Source organism: Stegodyphus dumicola, chromosome X1 (assembly GCF_044657685.1).
Source record: "Stegodyphus dumicola isolate Sdum_Otavi_A_Nest chromosome X1, ASM4465768v1".
Lineage (NCBI taxonomy): Eukaryota > Metazoa > Arthropoda > Arachnida > Araneae > Eresidae > Stegodyphus > Stegodyphus dumicola.
The window spans coordinates 177,945,034-177,950,272 of NC_140780.1; the positions used below are offsets into that span (position 1 = coordinate 177,945,034).

A 5,239-nucleotide genomic window follows, 5' to 3' on the forward strand; every position below is an offset into this window, starting at 1 on the left:
ATCTAGGAACCGTTAACATAATTTTCTTTTCTTTGATACGCAGATTTAACAAGGTTTAAGTTGCCTAGTTTCTTCAGAAAAGTTATTCTGTGAGTTAAATTTTAAGCAAGACAAAGGATTTAAGTAAATGTTTTAAAAAGGCAGTAAAAAATCATCTGTGCTTTGTGCAAATGAGATATGAATAAAATGTGAACATTTATAAGCATAGTAAATTGTAGATGATTAATCACAGAAATAAATTATCATCCTCAGAGTGAAGAAAATTATTTTGATTTCAGTCTTACTCTCAGTATAGCAATAAAAAAACATTTTCAGGAACAAAATTCATATTAGATCAAAGATTAACTTTTTTACGACAAGATATTTGCTGCGCGGTGTGTTTTATATGTTTTAATTTCCTTTAAAATAGTTTCTTGAATTTGCTATGAGTATGCAATGAGTACAATTATCTTCAGTAAATACAAATATTTTATTGATTTAAGTTATAAGGTATTTCTCCCGCCTTCTTAGCATGCCTTTGTAGTGTAGTGGTCAGCACGCTCGACGCGAATTCGAGAGGTCCGTGGTTCGAGTCACGGCGAAGGCGTTGCTCATTTTTCCTCTCTCCTGCTAATGTAATGTCTCTACAAAGTCATCAACAATTAGTTTGAAAGAAAGTATCTTTAAACTGTTAGGAAACACATTTTGTACAAATGTCACGTAAGCAAAAACGATACTCTGAAGTAACGCATATTTAAAGACTAATTGAGTTTTATAATATATCTGATAAGCTTTTCGAAACTCAAATGTGTTAATAAATGTAAAGCTTCTTTTGTAAAAAATGGAATTTGTTTTCCCATTAATATGATTTTTTAATAATAAAGCTTGAATTTTCTCATTCTTTATTTTTAATTAATATTTTCAAAGACTATGAATTCAATCATGCGCTGATTCGGATGAAAATTATATGCTAATTGGTTTCCAAGAGTAATAAAATTGACACTACCATCTACATATAAACAATGGTGCATAACAAGAAACGTGTGATTTGAATGCATTCGGGAAAGGAAAGAACATTTTATTCAAAATATAAAACAAAGCTTAACCTTTCAATACGAATTAGATGAATCGTGTTTCATTCTTCCACAACACATACATTTTAATGATGATATATAGCTTAGAACAGAGCTGGAAAATTTCACAATACCATTAAAGATAACTTTCGTTTCCCTTGCTTGGTAATTAATTGAAAATGGCTTAAGTGAACATTCAAATTTGTAGTGTCTGCTTGAACTGGTACATTAAAACGGCAGCAAATTAAATTCTATTGGGACCTTACTCGAAATTAAATATTTTTTATTAATATATAGATTTAAGACGGTTTCGAGTCTGCAAAAACTAAAGCACTAAGCAAAGTGGGAAAGTAGAGAGCTGAGCAGAATTTTAAACCGAAAATCGATTTCTTTCTTAATTCAGTAATGAATAGCATAAACGCAAAGCCAAATATTGCTTTTAGTCGCATTCATGAGTGGTTCGCGAAAAGATTTATCGAAATTTGAATTTTCTTGTCTTTCATGAGGAATCAAAATTATCAATACTATTGAAACGTGTAAGGTATTTAGAAGAAAGTATGCAATGGAAAATATAACGAAGATTTGAAAATACTTTGCGGAAAGTATCGGTTAAAGTTCGGATTCGATTTTTAAAATGATTTATTTGCAGGTTTCAATCTCATTCACAAAAACAGATTATAAATATTAGGTTTGACTGAATTATGACTCACGTTAAATCTAGTAACAAATAAGTAATAATTTTAAGATTCATTTACTTAATGACTACAATAAAAATGACTACAATAAAAAACCCAATGAATAGCTCAACTGTTCTCAAAAAGTATTATAAGGTATTCCTCCCACTTTCCTTTCCTAGCGTGCCTTCGTGGTGTATTGGTTCTGCACGCTGGGCCGGTATTCCAGAGGTCCGTGGTTCGATTCCCGGCGAAGGCGGTGGCTTATTTTTCATCTTTCCTGCTTCCAAAAAAATACCTAATGTCTCTACAGTATGTAGGACTTTTTTAATTCTTTTAAAGTTAATTTAAAGTAACTGCGGAGCACGAAATAGTAGAGTATTTGTTCCAATAGAGGAGTAAAATGATAATTTTATAATCGAAAGTGTTATTAATAATTAAGACAAACCTTTTTTTACAATCGTTTGTGTATTGAATATTGTCAACATAATACGTCTTAGTTGAAGATGTGTGACAACTGCCGTTAATATCCAGGTTTTCAAAAGGAATCTTATTATACGAGTCTCTTAACATAAAATGAATACCTAAATAATAGAAAACCTGTCCTCCTTACTCGATTTCGCTTTGCGAAGGGACGGTAAGAGAGGCATTTGTTGTGCCTTTCATCTGTGTGCGAAAGACAACCTGGCCGCAAAGGCAGCGGTAACAGTATTTGAAAATCTATGACCAGTGGGTAGCAGAATCCAAGAAGCATGCCGTGCGTGGTAACAAAAGCTGTTAAGGGCTAAAAAGTATTTTTTCTATTGAGAAGGTTTTGAGCGTGGGGTAATGGACTTTAGTTTGGGCTTATTGGGTGACATACCAAATGAATTTGTTGCGCTTAGAAAATGAAGTCCCCTTGTTAAGTTCGCGATGTTCGATTTCCGACGTTTTGAAATTTAAGAAAAGCGCCCCAAGGTTATTCTCAGCATGTATATAAGTAGAAATTTTATGTTGTTGTAGGTGAGCATGAATTGTCAATAGAACTGTAAATAGAATTGCATTAAATGTTCGAAACTTCAAAATGGTATTTCATTTGGTAGTAATTGACTATACATTCTGTATTGGAGCCTACTGCAGTCAGGTATACAATGATCAGTAACTAATGACGAGGAAAATTTTGACAGTTTTGCTCACGACAGCGTTAATACATCCTCCAGAAAAATAAGGATGTGCAGTGTCAATCCAGTTTTATCGGTTTTGCAGTTTGCATTTCATAGTATGAAATAAGTAAAGCGAGCTGTAGAGGATATTATTTCTTTCATATAAGTTATCTCAAAGCCATGGATGATGCATAAATCAGTAGAAACCAATATCCTGATTATATTCCATAAAACAGAAAACATTCGCGAATTCCTTCGATTCTAACATTAATAATTGCACGAGATATATTTTTTAAACTTACACAGCAATAAATTGGGCTGAATTTATATGACTGAAGCAAATATTTCCCATTTAGTTTTAATTTAAATTTCTAGAGAAAAACTACTGAAACCAAGAGTACATTTTACGTGTTTCTAACTCCATTGCACATTGCATTCCGTTTTAGGGAAAATACTTTTTTAAAAAAATTAAATGAGAACAGAGAGATTTTATCGATCTCGGATAGTATAAAACACAAGATATCTATTCTGTGTAATACGAAGATTACCGGTAATATTCGTTTAAAATATCTTCGAGTGTTACTTTAAATTTTAGCTCCAGATAATTAAAACCAGACATTTTATAGTAGACACTGGGTCGCCCTGAGTGAATAATGTTTATTGGAGGTTGACATCTAGTTAGAAAAGATGTTTTGCTGTCTCGCGTTTCTATTTTTCGTGAATGTAATAGCGGTCGTTTGGTTGGCATAACCTGGGTAATTCTTTCATTAATGACATAGCTAGATAATCAGTGGGTCCGGCCAATCTCGGTGAATGCTTAACGAGCATGTATCGGGGCATTGGTGAAAACATAGTGGACATTGCAGTTACATCGGAGCTTAATAAATTACCGAAATAAAGGAAGCTGTGAGCAATTTTGTGGAGAAAGAGTGAATCGATAACTCATGAATTCTGAGTCAATAAATTTTGAAAAATTGTCGCAGTCAAAGACCAAAAGTCTGAATAAATAAACCAGTGCGTTAACCATGATACGACAAAAAAGTGCAGGAGAGATAGCCATTAAACGCGAACGTAATGAGTCAAAATTCATTACATTCAAGTTTAAAAGAAAATGCATATGCTGACTAATTACGGTATCTTCTTGTAAAATTTGTAGAAAAATTCTTGTAAATTCATAGTTCTTTTACAGTTCGAAGTTTTTCTCGGACGGTAGACACCGATGCGTAGGTATATTTTAAGTGTTTTTAAAGTTTTAATGATTTACTCACGTTTTCTTCATTTCATGAAGTGTATTTCCGATTCATCCTTATGTTTACAATTTGTATGGAAGATATAAAATATTCATTGCTCTGAATGCATCTGTTATGGTTAAATGCTTGAATCAGTGTTACTGGTTTGAAGAGTAGACTTGAATTTTACCTTCATTTTCTACTCTCGTCTGACTTAATATTTTCAGTTCGTGGTTTCAAATTAGAAAGTCTTTACGGGCCTGCATATATTTCCTACATAGTCTTACTTTCATGACTGATTACAAATAGTTCATTATTTCTAAGAATTTGACATTTTTAAAGCGAATCTGATTTAAGTCAAATTATCTGGATACTGGAACAGTAGCTGAACCCACTGATTTCCAACCTTGTAAGTTTTATTCTTATATTTTTACTTTTATAGAGAGATGGAACTGTTGTGCATTAGCACTGAAGGCGTAATGAGTACGTTTCCTCAAGCACAGTTTTCATTAAAGAATCATAAGTCAAAAAGTTAACTACGAAATCTTTATTTAATAAAATAGGATAATTTTGCTTAACTTAAGCATAACAAAAAAGTAATAATCTTCACAGACATTACTGAAGTATTGAAAAGGAGATAACTTACATAGAATCATCATCAGTCCTAAATATGATCAGGCTTACCTATTTTAGGCAATAAGAAAAAAGAAACAGGAACATACTTTGACACAGTACCTGAAAAAAGAAAGTACTAACTGCATTAGACCTTTGGCCAGGTACAAGTAGCTAGGGCGAAAATCAAATATACTGCATTGCTCACGAACTTTACTTTCTCTCGCCAATATATATCTTGGCGCACGTTCGTTTCGTATGCCTTTGGAGTTTCATTATGCATAATACCTAAATTTATGCTAACAGGAACTAATTCTTGATTTAGTTGTACAAGTGTAGCACACGTTCTTCAGCTGCAAGTTACGCAGAGTGAAACTGCAAAGTTTATAGACACAATTAACTAGTTTCTAATGCTGTATGTATTAAGAAACTGGGATGTTTATTAGCATTGTTAAATGTTTTACCCCTCTGATAGTTTTCTTAATTTCATCTAAAGAGAAAATTCGCATTTTAGAGTAGATTACTTTCAG

At 32.5% G+C, this 5,239-nt stretch overlaps 1 non-coding gene across 1 annotated transcript; it reads left to right on the forward strand.

The window, feature by feature from the left end:
• Window positions 1-513: 513 nt before the first annotated feature.
• Window positions 514-586, forward strand: TRNAS-CGA (transfer RNA serine (anticodon CGA)). The gene has a single exon. It is a non-coding gene; the product is annotated as a tRNA-Ser (tRNA).
• Window positions 587-5,239: the final 4,653 nt, after the last annotated feature.